At 47.2% G+C, this 21,994-nt stretch overlaps 1 long non-coding RNA gene across 2 annotated transcripts; it reads right to left on the bottom strand.

Moving 5' to 3' along the window:
• Positions 1-1,665: 1,665 nt before the first annotated feature.
• Positions 1,666-2,472, bottom strand: LOC134482119 (uncharacterized). Of its 2 annotated transcripts, none has more exons than XR_015638794.1 (2): positions 2,291-2,472; positions 1,666-1,737 (listed from the first exon to the last, which is right to left on the bottom strand). It is a non-coding gene; the product is annotated as an uncharacterized LOC134482119 (long non-coding RNA). The 2 variants fall into 2 exon arrangements; XR_015638793.1 differs by having other exon boundaries at positions 2,160-2,295.
• Between the last annotated feature and the right edge of the window lie 19,522 nt (positions 2,473-21,994).

Genomic DNA, 21,994 nt, shown 5'->3' with positions numbered 1-21,994 from the left:
GACAGAGAGAAGTTAGTAGACATGCAGGCTGGGTGATTATAAGTAGAACAGAAAGAAGATGAACCTGTCCAAGAGTGGGAAGAATGGGGTCAGCAATACAGCCTTATCCAACCACATATACGTTCTTGTCAAGTCCATGGCTAACATACAGAAATGAGTGATCAGCAGAGGCTCACACATGTTGCCCCGCGTCTATAACTCTATGGTCCTTTTCTCACAATAGCAAACCCTGTACAACATCTTCTCCACTGACCTTGAAGAAAACCGGACATTCCCACCAAACGATTCAAGCCTCAGCAGCGAATCCATCTACAGATTCTGGGGTGTTTGCCAATCCTGTCATGGGCCCCACACAGTGCTTGCTTCAGTTTCATAACCCAGGTCTCCAAAAAGACAGATGGGTGGGATCTATCTATCACCACGAAAACCCATGACATCGAGCGAACCATGACACTTTTAGTCTCATGGTTCTCCACAGGAAGGTTTCAAAAACACATGGCAGCCAACAATTGCAACTGGGGGGAGAAGGAAGCGAAGCTTTGAAGGACTTATCAAGGAAGATAACCACTGTCCAATGCGATCACTGTTCTAGCAAGTTACACGTGCCTAACTGGACCTCCCATCTCACTGCCTTTTACCAGCTGCCCTCACTAACACATGCATGCATGTACCCACGACAGATCTATCACCACTGTGACATCATGAAGGTGGTCAAGAAACCACAGAGATTCAAAGGTAAGGAAAATTCCGGTGAGACTGACTGGCCTACAAGATGAATGCCATCCTGTAGAACTGTCTGTCCCAAAGTTTGCCCACCTGTATCATGATCACCTGAGTTTAAAATGTATGCTAAGAAACGTGTAGTGGTACAAAGCCATAATTCCAATTCCTAGAGACAGGAGGTTCACCTATTCAAGATAGCCTGGGCCACAGAGTTAGTTCAAGGCCAGCCTCGAACTTAGCAAGACCCCGTCTCAAAATAAAAGCAAAAAAGGGACGTAACTCAGAGTGTTTGCCTGTCATGCAGAAGTCCTGGAATCTATTCCTAGTACCACAGATAGTAATTAATTAAATATACCTTTCTGAACCACACTGTACACCAAATGAATCAGAAACTCCCACTGAATTGATCTATGCTAGTGACTGGCAACTGTCAGCTCAGCCCCCAACATCTGTCTGTGACCTGTCCCAGCTCCCCAGTTCCCAGGGCTCTGATACAGCACATACTCCCACACAGCAACTAGCATCACTTCAGACTTTTTTGTCCCTTTAGTGCTGGGGATTGAACCCAAGACTCCACCTATGCTAGGCCACTAAGTGTTCTGCCACTAAGTTATACCCAAACCAAACGTTTTGGGTTTGTTTTTTTCCACCTCAAATGTAGCATCTTCATTCACACTTTCAAACTTCCAATCTACCAGAATCTGGTGGTATTGTGTGTTTATAGTGACTTTTCTCTACCAGAGGAAAACAATTCTTAAACACTATCCACTTACCGTGTGACTGAAGACTTCCTGCCTTCTTTTCTCCTGAGGAAACTTTGCTTCTTCTGAAGCTGCCATCCGCTTCCAGAGATGTTGGCATCAGAACTCCCCCAGCCCAGGGCAGTTCTGCCCAGCGTGGACAACAAACCCCTGCTTACTTTCCATAAACAGGACACATCTCTGAGAGCCTTTGACTTTACCAGAAGCCAAGCTTTCCTTCAGCTCTTACAGATGGGTGGCTAGCGACCTTTGCCTACGGGGAATGAGGGAAATGCGAAGAGTCTTGCAGAGGGGCGGCTTAAGGTTAAATTTTTCAGGGGCTGGGATATGTCACCACAGATAATGAAGATTGTCCTTCACAGGGTCAGTTCCTCTCTCACCGTCATTGTTGGGCCTTGGTCCTCCCTTCCAAGAGTAGATTTCAAAGACAGGAATTAATCCAGTCCTATCTGAGGTGCATTGAGAAACCTCTAAACATAAACTCTTGGCGTCTTTGTCGAAGTTCCAAGTGCCTTTGTCTTCCCACCACCCGCCGCACCTCTCTCTCCACTTCTAGAGTGCCTCTTATCCTTCTAGGATCAGTTTGAACAAAAGGACAAGGAACCAATTCATCTCGACCCCACGACCCCACGAGAGCAGGAGATCCATATGTAAGACCCAGATGGGATCCCCTACCAGCAAAGCTTGAAGGTCTCTCCTTCACTCTCTCTGGTACTGGCTGAGGGGCAGCATAGCTGCCAAGTGTCTCTCCAGGCCTTTTCACACTCCAGTCTTTTTCTGTCCTAACTGCCCAGAGAAGTACACACCCACTGTTCCAGCGGTGGCTGTAAATGGTGTCCTTCTCCCTCCTTGCTCTAGATCCCTTTGCATAGCTGCTCAAAACCAGTGTAGCGCCATCTAAGCCCCTTCTCAGAATTAGGGAAGGGAGGAGTTGTTTGGAGAAGAGTGGAGGAGAGATGTTCTAGTGAATACTGGCTTCCATCCATCTGTGAAGGGCAGCTTCACACGCCACTTCCCACCATGGAGCTCCACCCAGCGCCTGGCACTTCTATGCACATGACCCCTCTTCCCTCATGGCCGCCAAGCGGTATCGTGAGCAAGTTTGGAGGCTTTGGGTTTGCCGCAGTGCCAGAATCTGAGTCACTGGTCACATGCCAGTGCAACACTGCCAAGTGTGGCGGCATCTACTTGGTTGGGTGCCAAGCAGGAGGACCCAGATGGCGATGATGAAAAGGGGGGGGAGGCAAAAACGGGGGAGGGGAGGAGAAGGAGGCACCAGGGAGAAAAATCAGCCACACTTGTAAGAGTGGACAGTACGAACAGGGTCTACAAAAGGGTGTCCTTCCCCATTTCACAGCTCAGTTTCACATGCAGCCCCTTCCCACTCCACAGCACCTGTAACACTGGTAACATACAGACCAGTTTAGAGGGTATGGCCATCTTCAACGGGACATGACTGGAGGCCAGGACGACTGTCAGGGCTTGTCACTCTTCGTCCTTGGGAGTCTTAGCAATGGCCTCCTCCCTCCATTGTGTCCTCATGCGGTACTCCATCGGTCAGTCTTCTCTCCATGCCTAAGAGGGGCTGGGAAGGAGGACCTGGCAGAAAAAAGTCCATCCTCCCAAATGAAACATCCTTCATCTGGCCACCCAACTCCTGGCACGACAGCCTCCTTAACCACATCGAGAGGGACACTGTCACCCTCCCCATTCCACACAACGCCACAGCCATGCCAGGCTCCATGGGCAGCGCCAGTTCCCCTGTTGTCTTCGTCAGTGTTCTCTCACAAAAGGCCCCACGGCCAGCCCAGACGAGTCCTCCCTGGGTAGTAGTGGTACAGTCCCTCCCCCTGTCCCTTCCACTCTCTCCTGGCACTTCCCCATCTACTCTCTCTACTCTCAGACTGGAGCAGGGATAACTCCTCCACCGGCCACACACTTCTCAGAGATCATGGTAGAGGGGCAGCGGTATCAGCAGCACGTCCCACATTCCTCTCCACCTCCTCGTCCCCTCAGTTCCCATAACCCCAGACCTGGCACGAGCCTACAGTTGTGATGCCAACAGCTCTCGCATGCCGCATCCCAGAGCACAAGGACTCCTGTCACTGCCCCCTGCATTTGTCCCCTCCCATCTCCATGGGCACAAGGGTGGCAGCTGCAGTGCCAACGCCTGCAATCAGACAGCATGAAGCAACCTCTTCTCCCCTCCAAGGCCCCGCGCCTCTCCCCTCTTCCTTCCACTCTATCCTTCTGTCCTTCTAGTTGGATGCTACAGTGGCAACCACAATGCCAACCCCCACCCATGCCCAGGAGGCTCACATACAACACATGCGTATGCGTACATGTACATGCGCGCGCACACACACATACACACACGGCCCCATGAGTGCCAGGCGGCGGTGGCAGACACACAGCGATGCAGTGACTGGTACCCGAGGAGGCAGCCAGATTCGGCACCTGATCCAGCACCCATTTGGGATTGGGTGGCAGGCAGGCAGGCGAAGGGGTGATGGAGGCAGGCGATGGCCTTAGGTTGGCAGCCGATGGAGCTAGGAGAATGGAGGGAACAGATGCTCTTTGCCCAGCCTCCCTCCCTCTCTCTCCCTGAGATCAGTGCCAAGCTGGGGGGATGGGGAGAGGGGAAGATGGGGGAAGGGTGGCATTTGGAGAGCTGGCAGGCGGGGGAAGCTGGGTCCGCCCAAGCTGGGCAGTGCCGGCACTGGCTGCCGCCTCTCCACTCTGCCATCTGTCTCGCTTCTCTCCCCACCCCCTTTCTCTCTTTCTCTTTCTTTCTCTTTCTCTTTTTCCTCTCTTCCTCCTTCAACCATAGTGAAATGAAAAGAGGGAGACAGAGTCCTCATCCCACCCATCCCAACCTCTGTACCACCCCCGTCTTCCTCCCCACAACTCACCATACCATACCATCACCAAGCCATCTGTGCTCTCTCCTTCTGGTTCGGTCACCTTCTCTCACTCGCCTTCACCCTCATGCCAAAACAGGTGCAATTTAAATATATATTATATACATTGTATGTATATGTGTGTATGTGTATATACATGTCTATGTATATACACACACATACATACACATACACACATGCACATATACATTAAAAGGCAACTTAAAATGAAAACTATTTTCTTTGGAATGCCCTGTTCTTCAGAGTCTGGGTCCTCGGTGCCAATATTTATGTGGCAGGCAGAGGGAGGGGACCCTGTCCTCAGCTGGTGCCCATGAATCCCATGCCAGGGAGGAGGGGTGGCTGGGTTGGGGCGGGGGTGGGGTGGGGTACCGGGAGAGCTCTCTTCTTTCTGCGCCTGTGGTTGTTTCTTTTTTTTTTTCGTACTCTTCCACTTCCGGAGTAGATTCAAATAGACCTAGAGTCCTCCCCACCCCCAGCCCCTCAGCCCCCCAGCCCTGGTCCCCACCTCAGTCCCCCAGCCCTGGATCCCGGGGCCCCAGCGTTCTTCTCTCCTTGCTTTTGATTTTATTCCTCGATCACCCTTTCCGGTTTTGTATGTGTACGTGTGCGTGCGTGCAAGTGTGCTTGCATCCATGGCAGTGGGCACCGTGCCAGCCACCACACTGCCATCTGCGATGCCTTCTGCAGCCTCGGCTACTTCTCTCTGCCACCTTCAGCTCGCAACCCCCCCAGCATCCTAGCTCCCCACCTCCAGTCCCCAATCATTAATTAGCTACTGAATTAATTAAATCGTGGATGCTAATTAACATTCCTACAGGGCAGGCTGCCAGGCTTGGGGCAGAGGGAACGAGAAGGCAAGTGGAGATCTGGAAGCAGAGAGGGAGCCCGTCTGCTTAGAACTCAGAGGAGACAGGAGGAACCCAAAGGAGGGATGAAGGAGAAAGAAGGCAGGGTGGTGAGGAAAGGGCAGGGCTGCAGGTAGAGGGGTCGTCATGGAGATGGGGTGTTAGGCACCGAGATGTAAGTGAATGACACTCTTTCCCACCCAAGTGAGGTGACACTCCTTGTCAACACACTAACCTCTGTCCCAACCACAGGCCAGCACAGAGCCTAGGATGGGGGACTCTGATGGTGGCATGGCTCACGGATAAAAGTGCTTACTGCCAAACAGGACAGCCATAGTTCAGTCCCTGAGAGCCACAGGGTGGAAGGACAGAACTGACTCCAGCAAGGGTCCTCTGGCCTAACGTATACACCACAGCATACGTGTCCTTTCATGTGCATGTGCACATGCACGTACACATAAATAAATGTAATAAAACACATAAATAAAGATCCCCTCTAAAAAAGGGAAGAAAAGACTGGGCGGTGGCGGCGGATGCCACCCGGCAGTCAGGAGGCAGAAGCAGGAGGATCTGGGCTCGAGGCCAGCCTGGTCTACAGAGGGAGATCCAGGGCAGCCTGGTCTATAGAGGGAGTTCCAAGGCAGCCTTAGAGATCCAGTCTCGAAGAAAACAAAAAAGAGTACAAGAAAAAAGGAGAAAAGGAAGGAAAGAAGGAAGGAAGGAAGGAAGGTAGGAAGGAAGGAAGGAAGGAAGGAAGGAAGGAAGGAAGGAAGGAAGAGAGAGAGAGAGAGAGAAAGAAAGAAAGTAAGGAAGAAAGAAAGATCCAAAACAGTGTCAAGAGTTACAATGTGTGCCAAACACTGACCCTCAGACCAGATCAGCAGAAAATTCTGGGCTCCACAAGGCCCATGTCATCGTTTTCTGGCTACTACAGGCCCACATACGGTGCACATACACACATGCAGACAAAAAAGAACTCATAAATGTAAAACTCAATAAATCTTTTATCTCATTACTAATAGTAGTACACTGTCGCTGTCTTCAGACACACCAGAGGAGGGCATCAGATCCAGTTACAGATGGTTATGAGCCACCATGTGGTTGCTAGGAGTTGAACTCAGGACCTGTGGAGGAGCAGTCTGCGCTCTTAACCACTGAGCCATCTCTCCAGCCCCAAAAGTCAATAAATCTTAAACAAACAAACAAACAAAAACAAAAAAACCCCCAACAACCCACTGTTAACAGTGTTTTACCCACCTATTCTCAAACTCATTAGATCATACGACCCGTGTGTGTGTGTGTGTGTGTGTGTGTGTGTGTGTGTTTAACCTACTGGCTACTGACAGGGTCACGTGCATGTCCTGTTTAGAGACCAGAGAACAGCTTGAGGGAATCGGTTCTCTCCTTCCACCATGGATCGTTGGAATGGAAGTCAGGTCGTTAGGTTGGTGACAGGCACTTCTACAGGCTGAGCCAACTCGCTGACCCTCTTCATGTGTCTTCTTGAGACTGGGTCTTGTTATGTAGTCCAGGCTGACCTCAAACTCAGTATGTAGCCCAGGCTGTCCATGAACTCACAGCAATTCTCCTGAATGCTAAAACTAAAGATACGAACCCCTGAACCTGCTGTTTACGTTTCAGTCTAATTTCATCGTTTCATCTTCTTTTGTTTTTGTTTTTGTTTTTTTGTTTTTTTTAACTAGCTCTAAGGATTGAACCCATGACCTCATGTATGTTATATAAATGCTCTGCCATGGGCGATACCAGCAACCTTAATTTTCCTTTCCTACAAAGGATTCCTACAAAGAATTCTCTGATTTGTGGAAAGTACCAACAAGTGGTCAGGAGAAGTTGGCAGCCAGATCCACGGTCTCGTGGTGAAGAGGATTCTTTTTCGTTTTTGTTTTTGTTTTTGAGGCAAGGTCTGTATGTAGCACTGATTGTCCTAGAATTAGCTATGTAGACCAGCTGGTCTCAAACTGTGAGAGATCTACCAGCCTCTGCCTCCCTAGTATGCGCCACCACCCTGGCCTGGTGGAGAGGACTCTAAGACTCTATAAAGGAACAGCGTAGGGCTCCATTGCTCAGATGTAAAGCAGAAGGTATCAAGCCAGCTCCCAGAAGCCTGCCACTCGTTAGAATCACAGTGACTTAGGGTTACTTCTGCTGCAACAAAACTCCTTAGGCAAAGAAACCTGGGGAGAAAAGGGTTTCTTTGGCTTACACTTCTACATCACAGTTCATCATCAAAAGTGACAAGGGCAGGAACTCAAGCAGGAGCTGATGCAGAGGCCATGGAGGGGTGCTCTTTACTGGCTTGCTCCCCATGGCTTGCTCATCCTGCTTTCTTATAGAATCCAGGACCACCAGCAGCCCCAGGCGTGGTACCACACACCGTGGACCTGGCCCTCCCCCATCAATTACTAATTAAGAAAATGCCCTATGGATCTCTCTTCAGCCAGATCTTGTAGAGACATTTTCTCAATTGATGTTCCTTCTTCTCTGATGACTCTAGCCTGTGTCAAGTCAACCTAAGAATTAGCCAGCACAGACAGATTAATGCTCTCAGAGGACAGAGACCTCCTTACCAACCATCAGGTCTAACTGAGAGTCAGCCAGGAATCTGGGTAGGTCTCATGTCAGTGACCGCAGCCCCAGGAGACAAGGCCAGGAGAGATTTTGTCAATTGCACACAGCTCCTGCGAGGCTTGGCAGCCCCTCTCTTTCCTGGCCTGCCCTTTCCTTCCACTTGCTTTCGGGCACTATGGCATATGGGGGCTTCAGGAGACTACCCCGCCCCCCATGTGGGTGGTAAAGCGTAACAGCAGCTTTCGCTTCATACAGTTCTCCCAACTGTTCTGGACATCCTGGTCCAGAACTTTGTTCTAGCTCTCGTAGCTGTCTCTTTGGATCGCCTCACAGCACTGCTATGCTATGGACCCAAAGATTTTACCTCTATCTGAGCCTCAAGCCCACGGAGTATCTGAGATTTCAAGCACCTCCAGACATATTCCAGAAGATGGCATTGGATCCTCTGGGACTGGAGTTACAGACAATTACAAGTCCCCACGATGGGCATCAAACCTGGGTCCTCTGCAAAGCAGTAAGTGCTCTAACCCACAGAGCCATCACTCCAGCTAGAAGATGTCGTATGACATCTGGGACACATGAACCACTGGCAGGAAGAGACATTAAGCCAGGCCTCTATTAGCTCTTGAACATCACCCCGTATGATGACCTACTTCCATATGGCTCACCTTTTCTTGGCCCACTCATGGATAAAGGGGGAAAAAGTAAAGTCCCTTTCTCAGTCAGAGAAAGTGAGGAAAGAGATTAGAAAGAAATTCTCACAGGATACAGTTGTTTGTTCTACACACACACACACACACACACACACACACACACAGAGAGAGAGAGAGAGAGAGAGAGAGAAAGAGAGAGAGAGAGAGAGAGAGAGAGAGAGAGAGAGAGAGAGATAGAGATTTTCATTCTCTCATTCTATATCTCTATGCTAGGGCTCAAATGAAAAGCGTCAAGCATGCTAGCAAGAATAACATTAAGAAACTCAAGCCACTCTCTCTTGAGGATCCCACCCCAGATTCACAGTGTATCCTTCCTTCTGCAACACTTCTTTGAGGAGCCCACACCTATACACCTAAGATATATATTGCTTCCTTTTTTATCTTTTTTAAAAATAATTTATTTGCGGTTGGGGATTTAGCTCAGTAGTAGAGCGCTTGCCTAGAAAGAGCAAGGCCCTGGGTTCAGTCCTCAGCTCCAAAAAAAAAAAAAAGAAAGAAAAAAATTTATTTTTATTTTTCGTGCATCAGTGTTTTGCCTTCACGTGTGCCTGTGTGAGGGTGTCAGATCCCCTGGAACTGGAGTTACAGTTCCACATAGGTGCTGGGAATTGCACTTAGAGTTTTAGATCTTCTTTTTTTTTTTTTTTTTTTTTTTTTGGTTCTTTTTTTCGGAGCTGGGGACCGAACCCAGGGCCTTGCGCTTCCTAGGTAAGCGCTCTACCACTGAGCTAAATCCCCAGCCCCAGAGTTTTAGATCTTCTGCAAGGACAGCGCTCTTAACTGCTGAGCCATCTGTCCAGCCCACTTCCTTTCTTTTTCTTTTTTTTTAAAAGTAGCGGTCATACTTTAAAATATTAAAAACCCTTATTTATCCCACTCCTCCCACCACCAACAAATGGGAGGGCTGAGGAGATGTTCCACAGGTAAGTATAGTTGTTGCACAAGTGTGAGGATCAGAGTTCAAATCTCCGGCACACATATAAAAGGCTAGGCATGGCCACACCTGCCTCAGCTGTGTTGTAGATGGTCAGAGACAGGAGAATTCCTGGTTTGCTAGTTGCTAGTTCAGTGAGCAACCCTGTGTTGACAGAATAAGGTAGAAAATAACAGAGCACTAAGCTACCTCGTCTGGTCTACACATGTGCACACAGATGCATGCACACATACACACGTGTACACACACACACACACACACACACAAGAAAAAATGGGGTGTTGCACCTAGGTACTTAAGGTCACAGTCTACTATGTCTGGATGGCTCCTCTGAGCTTGGGAATGAATCTCCCTCCCGGCAACTACCTGGGATTCCTGGACTGCCTCTCCATACGGACAGGCATTCACAGTACGTTAAGTTCCAGCCAATGACGTCCTTCACCCTGAAAATGCCTCCTCACCCTCCAAGGTTCATATACAGCCCTTGGTCACCCCAATAAAGACACGAGCACAAGCTGAGATCATCTAGGGAAGCTGTTTCATTAAAATCCTTGAAGAACACTCAACCACGATGGGGAGCACGGTAATCAAGGGCTCTACCGCTAACCACAACCCAAACCTCAGGACGTAGTTTTAAAGAAAGCTATGTGCTAAAGTATTCCTTCTCCTGTAAATTAGAAGGCAAGATCCAGCTTGCCAGAATCATGGATTTCAACCTGGCTCACTTCCCCTTCCAGAGCCTATGGTATCTCAGACACCACTCAGCACTGAGCCGTGGCCCGTAGCAGAGGCATTACTGAGCTATGGTTCAAATGATGACTATTGAATTATCAGCCCTGGCAAGCCCGGCCAACTCCCTACAACAGTGGCAGTCAGCTGCAAGATTCAAAATTGAGAAGCTGGGTAGTATCTTCAGGAACCAACACTCTACCTAACAAGGGTTCTCTAAGCCCCCTACCAGCATCGGCAAGGCAAAGAGAGGCTGGCTAGGGATAGCCACTGGGAGTGAAGCCCAGGGGCCAAGCAGAGGATTGGAAAGTACTCAGTGCCCATTACTTCTAGAGGCTCCCAACGTGAACTACTTTCGCCCTCCACCCAGATACGCACCCCACATTAGGGCCTTTGTACTAGCTATGGCATTTCCCATCTAACTGCACAGCCGGCCACCTGCCTTCCTGCTCTTTGTTGGCTGTGACGACTATTCTTGGTCATCAACTTGACTGCATTTGGAATGAACAGCAATACAGAAATGGAGGGCACACCTGTGAGATTATTTATTTATTTATTTATTTTGCTTTTTTTTTTTCCTTGCACGATAAAAAGGTTCCTGGATTTGCTGGTTGCACTTCAAATCCACTTCTAGTCCACAGCTTTGAGGTGGGAGGCAGGAAGACACACCTTTAATCTGGATCATGTGTTCTGCTGGAAGCCAATATATAAGGACTTGAAAGAAGAAAGCACTTGCTCTTTGCCTGCTTGCTCCTGCCTTGTTAGAAGTCCATTCCTTCACCGGCATTAGAGCCTATTTCTTTGAGATTCCAGCGTCTACTGAAGACCAACTGGGACATCCAGCATCCTGGACTAATCAACTTGTAGACTCTTGGACCTTCTGTTCATAGCCTGCCATGTTGGATTTGTTGGACCAAATTTCTGTTGGACCTTGTAATATTCTGACAGCATCTTTTAGAAATTTAGTACTGAGCTTATAACTATCTTGTCTTAGAAAACAGGCAGTTAAAAATGAGCACACCCTTCATTCCAGCCCTTAGGAGGCAAAGGCAGATGATCTCTGAGTTCGAGGCCAGCCTGGTCCAGAGAGTGAGTTCCAGGATAACCAGGATTACACAGAGGAAATCCTGGTTCAAAACAACAACAAAAGTGTATGCCTGAAATAGTGGAAGTTACCTTCTTCATTCATTTTATATGAAGAAAACCGACATAAATGAGGGAGTCTGCTGGGCCTGGCCTCCTCTGGAAGCCCTCCGAGTGCCAGGAACAGCAGACTTTCCCTCAGATATGTTAATGGACAATGTTGAAGGGATTCAAGATCACAACCATGGAGTTTGCTGTTGTACTAGGCAACTGCTCCTCTCCAGGAATAAGATGTCCTGAAAGGAACAAAAGAACACACATCCATCATTCAGATCGCAGCCAATAGAGAGACTCCAGAACTTTCTAAGTCAGAGGCCTGGAAAAAGGAAAACAAGCCAAGGGGAAGAGGGTTATCAAGATGTCCCAAGACCTCCAGGCAGCACATGGACTCTGTAAGCCTACAGGCAGAGCTACACCAGGATGGCACAGGGAGGAACAGGGTACTGTTGATCTTCCTCTGGTCTGCCTCTATGTCTTTGGCTCCTCTGTTCCTACAGATCTTACTACAAGAAAGCATTGTTCCTGCTCTTCCCACAGAGAGAGTTGACTGGGACACAGAGGTATAAAACCAGCTAGGCTAGGTCCCTGGACCAGAGGTTGAAATGGGGCCCAAGGTGCCTCATCCACACAGAGGGTAAGCCCACAACTGTCACTTGAAGTCTCCAGAGACCAGCTTCACTTCCTTCAACGTTAGAGATCGTAATAGTGAACACCTTTTATTTTGCATTTTGTCTACATCAGGAACGCATTATCTAGTCAACATTTCTGTGAAATGGGGGGGGGGCTATTCTACCCATATTACATATGGAGAAATTGAGGCAGAGAGGTTCGCCACTGAGAGAAACAGCTGAGACACTGACCAGGTTGTCTGAGCTCTGGAGCCCAGTTTTGCTTCTTTCTGTCTCCCAGGCTGGCCCAAAGTCAAGATCCCCCTGCCTCAGCCTACCAAGTGCTGGGATGAACATATCTGTGGCAGGATGTCTGCTCACGCTTTTAACTACAATGCTACTGGCTCTGGATCTGGAGACAGAACCTTTGTTGCCCCAAGTAACAAACCCAAGGCTAGCTCTTAATCTCCCCAGTTCCAGGGCTGTATACTATAGTGAAAATTTCTGAAATGTTGGTTTCTTTAAAAAAAAAAAACACACACAGAAATATTATAAGACTATGTTTCCATTTTAATCCCAGGTGTGGGATATATGGCTGTTTGAGATCGTCCACAGCAGCGAGCGGACTGTGATTTGCCTCGGGCTTTAAGAGGGGCGTGGCTTTTCCAGCTGCAGATGGTTTCTGCAGTTGTATGACGTTTGGAATTCTGGGAACCTTTAAGAGGGTGAATAAATGCGAGGGCCCTGAGAGGCAGGGTGGGTTGCTGGTTGGTGTTTGCTATGGTGGTTACTGTTGGTTGTGGTTTGTTAAGCAGTCGTGCACAAAGAAGAAACAACAAGAAGAAATTAGATATCCTGACAGTGAGGATCAAACTTGCCCCTTACTCAACACCCCTAGTCAGGAAATACTCGAACTGAGTAATCCTTACTGGCTTGGGAACCTGCTGTTTTTCTTACCTCTTGTGTGTCAAACCAAAGGATGTATATGGGAGTTTTGAGGAGCCTAAAGCACAGATATAGACAGGCAGACAGAGACACAAGCACATGCACACAACGCAAATGTATACACATGTGTAAAGGCACATGAAATTACTGGACTGTATATATAATGTCATCTGTTTTCTTGTGAGACCAAGTCCTTAGCGTGAAGCTACCATTGGGGGAAGCCATGGGAAGAACATGCAGGAGTCCTTGCTATTGTTTCTTACAACTTCCCACAGATAATGTCACCCCCTGATTTACGCAGGGATCTCTTTCCTTTGCTCTCCCCCCTTTTTTTCTCTCTCCTACTAGTGTTCGTGGGTTGAAAGGGTGGGAAACAGGTGGATTAAAGAAGAACCCACAATGTAACTAAACGCAGCTACGGTCCCGAGACTCGAGTTCCCATCACCGGACCAAGAGCAGAAGTTAGCATGATTTATACACCCACTCAGTTAGATGAACTGGAAGCACTCTAGGCCCCTAGGTAAAGTGGCATCTAAGTGCCCTACACTAGACTCTCTAACCTCGAATACCTCTCATCTAGTTAGTCTTACATATGTGTCACTCATAGTCATTCAACACACAATTAATAAGCACCTGTATGGCTCAAGGAATTAGGCTAGGCCCACCAAAGACCAACCGTCCATGCAAAGAGCTGGAAGTGAACTGCTGCTTGCAGCAGAAGGAGTAAGGAAAAGGCATATGGGAGACAGGTCGGCCAGAAGAGATCATTGTGCATGAGGCTCGTTAAGAAGAGCTGGGCGCGGGGTTGGGGATTTAGCTCAGTGGTAGAGCGCTTGCCTAGGAAGAACAAGGCCCTGGGTTCGGTCCCCAGCTCCGAAAAACAGAACCAAAAAAAAAAAAAAAAAAAAAAAAAAAGCTGGGGCTCAGTGGTTAGCAACAATTGCTGCTTCAGTTCTCAGCATCTAAAGGTCTCTAACTGTCTCTAACTCCAGTTCCATGGGACCTGACACCCACCTCTGGCCTCTAAGGGCACCAGGCACACACATGGTATGTACGCATACATGCAAACAAAACACACACATAGAACAAAAATAATGTAAATTTTTTTAAAAAATGAAGAAGTCTTAAATAAGAGTTTTGCCTTGAGTGACACATACCTGCAACGCCAGTACTTCAGAGGCTACGGCAAGAGTGAGAGTTTACAATGGCCTGACCTGCACAATCGTATTTGTCTCAAAAAATAAATTACATAGTGGATTCTGGGGCCCAAGCAGCCTGGTGTAAACGCCAGCTGCTTGTCTCACTATGAACCTCTCCTCGCCTCAGTTTCCCCACATGACTCTACTTCACAGAGTCACTGCCTCGCTGGCTTAAATAGAGCATGTGACATAGAGGAAATGCTAAGTAAAATGTGGTCACTATTCTGATTATTATCATCAAAGGAAACAAGCTAGTCTCCAGAGACCTGCGGCTGACAGTTAAAAAATTTAAATGTTACTCTGAGATCGCTGAGCACAGCCCAAACATTTTCAGCAGGAGACTAATGGCAGGTGATTCTGTAACTAATGGGAGGACAGATTCCGATAGGACAGAAGCAGAGGCAAAACTATCCTCAGGGTCCAGCTATTGATGTTTCAGATGATTTAAAAAAAAAACAGTGGTAAGAGCTCTCCTCAACTGTGAAGGCTTAGAGGTAAAATCGGAATGATGCTCTCCGCTTGGAGACATCAGGAAGGCAACGGAACTGCCTAAGCAAGAGAGTGACTACAAGAAGCAGATCTGACACCAAAATGGTGGCGTTGACTTTAAAAGAATAAGGGTGGGGAGATGGCTCAGAGGTTAAGAGCACTGACTGCTCTTCCAGAGGTCATGAGTTCAATTCCCAGCACCCACATGGTGGCTCACAACCATCTGTAATGGGACCTGATGCCCTCTTCTGGTGTGTCTGAAGACAGCAACAGTGTACTCATATACATGAAATAAATATTAAAAATAAAGAAGATAAAGTGTATTTGAATTACCCAGGTAGAAGCAACTGCTAAGCAGATGGATAGGTTGGAGGCTTTCAAAGAATTCTGGGGGCTGGAGAGATGGCTCAGCGGTTAAGAGCACCCGACTGCTCTTCCAGAGGTCTTGAGTTCAGGTCCCAGCAACCACATGGTGGCTCACAACCATCTGTAAAGCGATCCGATGCCCTCTTCTGGTGTGTCTGAAGACAGCTACAGTGTACTTATATATAATAAATGAATAAATCTTTAAAAAAAAGAATTCTGGGCTGGGTCTTAGGAGCTGTTAGGAAATCGATGCATTTAAAACTGAAAAAGTGGGGCAGGAGAGATGGCTTAGTGGGTAAGAGTACATACTGTTCTTCCAAAGGACCGGAGTTCAATTCCCAGCACCACAACAGTTGGCTCACAACCACAACCTTTAGGCCCTGGGGATCAAGCATCCTCTTCTGACCTCTGCTGGCACACACATCCCCGCCTCTCTCTTTATGCATGAATAAAAATAAGTCTTAAAAAACCATGGGGGCTGGGGATTTAGCTCAGTGGTAGAGCGCTTACCTAGGAAGCGCAAGGCCCTGGGTTCAGTCCCCAGCTCCGAAAAAAAGAACCAAAAAAAAAAAAAAAAAAAAAAAAAAAAAAAACCATGGACATGGGGTTGGGGATTTAGCTCAGTGGTAGAGCGCTTGCCTAGCAAGCACAAGGCCCTGGGTTCGGTCCCCAGCTCCGAAAAAAAAGAAAAAAGAAAAAAGAAAAAAAAAAAAACCATGGACGTAAATGATGTCACTCAGTGAGATAATGCTGAGAACAAAGGATGGGCTGGGGGGGGGGCTCAATATCTCAGAGGACAGAGGATCACAAGTCTGAGGGCAACCTGGACTACACATTGAGTTCTAGGCTAGCCTGAGAAACAAAACCAGTAAGGGCGTGGTGGTACAGGCTTTTAATTCTCAGTACTGAGGAAGGCAGAGGCAAAGTCCCAGGACAGCCATGGCTGCACAGTAAGACCTGTTTCAAAAACCAGACCAAACCGAAACCAGTCTGGTCTGGCGGCTCAGCTACCATGGAGGTTGAGGCAGGGGGATTGCATGTTCAAGGCAAGGCTGAACTACAAAGGGCATTTCGATCTTCTTGGGTATCTTTTAGAGAAGATTTATCCGTGTGTTTTGTTTGGATGTGTATCTGTGCGCCACATGTATGCAGTGTCTATAGAGGCTAGGCAACGGTGTCTCCATCCTAGGACCGGAGTTACAGACCTCTGCAAACTGCCGTATTTGGTACTGGGAATTGAACCCAGGTCCTCTGCAAGAACAGCCAGTGCTCTTAACCGCTGAGCCGTCTCTCCAAGCACCATCCTAGGTAACTTTACGAGTAATGTCTCAAAATAAAAAGTAAAGAGGTCTGAGGATTTTTTTTTTTTTATCAGTTGAGCACTTGTGTACAACTAGCTGTGGTACTCGGTGTTTTATTTAAAAAGACAGAAATAAACTATCTAAGGAACTTCGACCAAAAAAGAAACTAGGAAGAAAGAGAAGCACAAAGAAATAAAGGGTGTGTCAAATGAGAAAATAATTTTAAGAAAGAGAGGAGGTCGTCAGGAGGTCCTTGGTTTGGGGAAATGACAGATTCTGTGACTATTCTCACTGTAATTACTAAAATGCATATCCTTTGTCCTCTAACTGCTACAAGTTTTGCCAAAGCCTTGGCTGTAGGCTTTTAGGGTCAGGAAAGGAGTTTTGTTGTAAGATTTTTTTTTAATAATTTATTTATTTTATAGAGTATTCTGTCTTCAGACACACCAGAAGAGGGCATCAGATCCCATTACAGATGGTTGTGAGCCACCATGTGGGTGCTGGGAATTGAACTCAGGACCTCTGTGAGAGCAATCAGTGCTTTTAAGCACTGAGCCATCTCTCCAGCCCCCTAAGATTTATTTTTATTTTGCCTGAATGTATGCATCTGCACCATATGCACGACTGTCATGCATGGCTCCTCCATGTCAGAGGAGGGTGTCAGAGTCTCTGGAACCATAGGCACAGAAGGTTTCAAGCTTCTATGGAGGTGCTAGGAAGCAAACCTAGATCCTCGGAAGAGCAGCCAGTGTTCTTAACCACTGAGCCATCTCTCCAGCCCCAAGGAAAGGAGTTTAAAATACATTTCTTACTGCTCAGTCAGAGCTGGAACCAGATGGGTAAGCTGGTTAAGTCTCCTCTCCTGAAGGTTTCCTCCTGTCTGTGCAACAGTAGAGCTCCTATTCTAATTACTTCCCTAAGGAAAGGAAAAAGTGTGCAAGGATGATGGTGAAAGGTGTATGTGCGTGCAAGGACTATGATGGACAGGTGTGTGTGCAAGGATGATGGTGAAAGGTGTGTGTGTACAAGTGTGATGGTTTGTATATGTTTGGCCCAGGGAGTGGCACTGATAGGAGGTGTGGCCCTGCTGGAGTAGGTGTGTCACTACTTTAAGGCTCTCACCCTAGCTGCCTAGAATTCAATCTTCTACTAGCAACCTTCAGATGAAGATGTAGAGCTCTCAACTGTGCCTGAACCATGCCTGCCTAGACGCTGCCATGTTCCCACCTTGATGATAATGGACTGAACTTCTGAGCCATTAGCCAGCCCCAATTAAATGTTGTCTTTCATAAGACTTGACTTGGTCATGGTGTCTGTTCACAGCAGTAAAACCCTAAGACAGCAAGGATGATGGTGAAAAGGTGTGTGTGTGAGAGAGGATGATAGTGAAGAGGTGTGTGTGTGTGTGTGTGTGTGTGTGTGTGTGTGAGGAGGATGGTGAAGAGGTGTGTGTGTGAGGATGATGGTGAAGAGGTGGGTGTGTGTGAGGATGATGGTGAAGAGGCGTGTGTGTGTGTGTGTGTGTGTATGATAGTGAAGAGGTGTGTATGTGAGGAGGATGGTGAAGAGGTGGGTGTGTGTAGGATGATAGTGCTCTTGGCTTGTTTTTTCTTTTATTTTCACTCTGAAAACAAGCAAGCAAGCAAACAAAAACGTTTCTTTTTTAAAAAGGATTTATTGTTTTTACTTTACTGTTTGAGTGTTTTGCAGGCATGCCAGGGTGCTACATGCATGCCTGGTACCCAACAGAGGGCAGAAAAGGGCATAAGATCCAGGACTCCCTAGGACTGGAGTTACTCAGTTGTGAGGCATCATGTGGGTGGCGGGAATTGAACTCAGATCCTCCGGAAGAGTGTACATGCCCTCAGCCACGGAGCAGTCTCACCAAGCCCCAGCTTTTCCTTTTTTGAGACAGGGCTTCACTGTGTAGACCAGACTGCCTGAAACTTGTATAGGTACATTCTCCTGCCAGTAGTACACTCCCAGGAATGAGCTGCACCTTCGGACACAAGGCTGATTGACAGAGTAGAGCTTCAGAGACCGTGGAGAGCTGAGAATGACACAAGCCCAGAGAGAAAAGGTCTTGGGCCACCTTTCACCCTCTTGATAGCCACTCGCTGCCTTCCTCTGTCTCTGACTGACAGCTTTGTGCCACTGGGTAAATCACTTGGAATGTACAGACAGAGCCTGGCTTCTCTTTGGAATGTCTTAACTTCACAGACCAGCGCCTTCCACCGACCCTAAATCAAGACTGTCGTCAGATAACATCTAAGGCTTTTTATCAGAGGTTTCCTTTCTCAGGTCTCCGCCAACGTCTGAGAAAAGTGACTTGATTCATGACTTTGTTCTGTGACTAGCTTCCATAGCAGAACATGGGAATTGGGGTGACCTCAAATCTGTGCTCCCAGACTATGATCACATATATTTAGCTTCAGAAGAAAAATATCTCTCAACCCCTTTGAGGTAAGGGTTATATTTTTTCATCAACATGCCCCAGTCTCCCAAGTACTGGAATTGCTGTTTTCATTGTTGTTGTTTTGAGACAGGGTAGTTGCTCTGTGTAGCTTTGGCTGGCCATCCAGCTGCGTCTGCTTACCAAGCGCTGGGATTAAAGGCATGGGCCACTGCCACAGGACTGGGTTTTTGTTTTAAACAAATAATGAAAAGTAAAATAAGAAATGAGAAGGGGGCAGAGCCAACTGGGGCTGGAGATATGACTCAATAGTTAGGAGCTCCCACTGCTCTTTCAAAGAGCCAGAGTTTGGTTCCCACCACCCTTATCAGCTGGTTCACAACCACCAGGAATTCTAGGTCCTCTGTGAGCCTCTGTGAACCTCCGGCCTCTGTTAGCACCTAACCTGCATGCACATACCCACACAGAACATACAGGTGTAAATAAAAATAATTATAAAAAAAATTAAAGCCAATTGGATTGTGAAATGGCATAAAGGAAACTGGACCAAAAATCACAAAAAAATCATAAACTGCCCCAGCTGCTACTTGTACCACAAACTATGTGGCCTCAGGCTTGGCTGCTTTACTTTCTGCTCATGAAAATGAGGCTTCTTGCTATGATGACTGTACACACTGTATTCCACATGTTCTGTTCACTTTGAGGAACGCTTTGCACACGTTTCCATCCCTCATTAACATCCTAGGACGGGCTCGCCATCCTCAGCTGCAGGCAAAGGACTAAGTTCTTTCAAGGACAGCCTGCAGTTTGCTCCTTGTGACTATGTAGATGCATATGGGGTTGAGTTTCCAGGTTGCTCTTCTCGGCCCTGCAAACCTGATGCCTGTGCCTGTGTAAATGCCTTCCACACTCCCTTTCGGCTCTGATCTTCTGGGTTTCTTTTCTTTTAAACTTCTGAGACAAGGCCTCCCATATAGCTCAGTATATACGGATTCCCATGTCGCCTAAGCTGGCTTCAGACTCACAGCAATCTTCCTCTTCTGCCTCCCGGCACTGGGATTATAGATTTGAGCACACACTGGTACATGTGCACACACACAGACAATTCCAAAACCTCAAATCTGTGAGGTCATGATGTTATATTGATGGTAATTTAATCTCAGTCTTCTTACTCATTCTGTTTTGTTCATTTTTGTTTTTATTTTTGAAGACAGGATTTCTCTATGTAGCCCTGGCTGTCCTGGAACTTGCTCTGTAGACCAGGCTGGCCTCAAACTCAGAGATCCACCTGCCTCTGCCTCCCAAGTGCTGGGATTAAAGGTGTGTGCCACTCTACCTGGCTATTCATTTTTTCCTATGTTGCCAATTCTGTAAGTTTTGGTCATTAAATGTTAGAACTAGAAAGGATCCTAAGAGCTCATCTAAACAAATGTTTCTCAAATCTGGGGAGAGATCTCATGACAGACGCCCAGACCTTAGCACAAATGACACCATGTTATAGGCACTTAGGCACCACTCTGACCCAAGAGATCAGCATTTAGACCTTAATAGCTGCCAAGTAAGAACAAAGACTAATCCATCAAGGTCCACAGTTCTGGGAAAGTCTCTAATGTGCTAACCTTGTCTTTCGGTTCCTATAGTCCTGCTTTTGGCCAGCTGTTCTTGTTAACGAAGGTGTATCAACCCAGGATGTGGTTTTGTGCTCAAAAGCTCACCCTGAGAAAGGCTCAGACTGCACTGGATCCTGAACCCCCAGTGTAATTGCTGGCTGGCCATTACAGACTTCCAACTGGCTTGAACTGATGTCGGAGTGATGGGCCGGTGGATTCCTCATAGTGATATTCCCCCAACTCCACTTTAGAGAGCATTATAATTTTAGGAACATGGGATTGACCCCTCTTTTTGTATAAAAACACGTATGTATATGCATGTATGGAATTTTCTACAGAGAACAGTGAGGGGTAGACATGGAAAAAGTTTCCCTTTGTAGTGTCTGAGATTTCCACCTATCCAAAATTAAAGACTAGGAAGTGCCCCCAGGCCAGTCTACTGCAGTCAATCCACACAGCAGAAACTCCATTTCAGGAAACTGCAAACATTTATACATAAAGACGCACAAGGTTATCACAGTGTGAAAAAAAAATCCTACAAAACTAGAAACAAGCCAGACACAGACTATAACCCAGCTACCTAGGAGACTAAGGCAGGATTTTGAGTTCAAGTCCAGCCTAGCCTACACAGTGAGACCCCATCTCAAAATAAACCAACAACAAAAACCAAACAAACATTCTAAAGTCTAATAAATAGGTGGCTTTTATAAATCATTACTTATCCCTAATAGAGTATTATTACATGTTCATCCAAATAGTTTATTTTTACTTGTTTATTTTTGTTTTATTTTGAGACAAAGCCTCAAACTGAGACCCAGATGGTCTCAGACGTCTGGCAATCCTCTTATCTCCGCCTATGAACTATGTCTTTGTTGGGTTTCATTTTGTTTTGTTTTGCTTTGTTGAGACTGGGTTTCTCTGTGTAACAGCCCTGGCTATCCCGGAACTCGCTCTGTAGACCAGGCTGGCCTTGAACTCATAGAGGTCTGACTACCTCTGCCTCCCAAGTGCTAAAACTAAAAGCATGCACCACGGCACATGAATTACAATGTATATTTTTATTCTCACTGTTTTTCAATAGCACAGGAAAGTGCAGTGTGCTGAGTGAGTAAAAGGCCCATCTGTATCCATGTCCTAATTACCAATCCAGAATGTAAGAATGCAGGGAGAGAGAGGGAAAGGAGGGTGGTGTGCACTCCCGGAGTCCCGGCAGAAGGGGGAGGGGGAAAGCAGAGCAGCCTGGACCAGACAGAGAGAGCCTGTTCAGAAATAAGTCAGAGGAGCCCAGACTCTGGCAGTTTCCTTTCTCTACCAGCTCTCCTATCCCCCTTTAGGAGTCTTTTCCTACTTAGATACCTAATCTCCTCAACACATAACTTCACCTCTTAAATCATCATGCTTTTCTGTAATTTAAGAGAGGGAGAAAGCAGGAGGGGAAGGGAGAGGGGAAGGGGGAGGGGAGGGAGAGAGCTGGTGGTGGTATACTACTTTAATCCCAGCATTTGGGAGGCAGAGGCAGTCAGATCTCTGTGAGTTTGAGGCTAGCCTGGTCTACAGGGCTAGAGCTAGTTCCAGGATAGCCAAGGCTACACAGAGAAACCTTTTCTTGAAAAGTGGAGGGGAGCGGTGGGGGGAGCAAGGTTGGCTGTGAGAGTTCAGCTCAGGGGTAGCGTTGGCTTATAGAGTGTGTAAGGTCATGGGT

This window comes from Rattus norvegicus, chromosome 15, assembly GCF_021556685.1.
Source record: "Rattus norvegicus strain SHRSP/BbbUtx chromosome 15, alternate assembly SHRSP_T2T, whole genome shotgun sequence".
NCBI lineage: Eukaryota > Metazoa > Chordata > Mammalia > Rodentia > Muridae > Rattus > Rattus norvegicus.
Note: the sequence above shows the minus strand (reverse complement) of the source record. Positions and strands in the feature narration are given on the sequence as shown.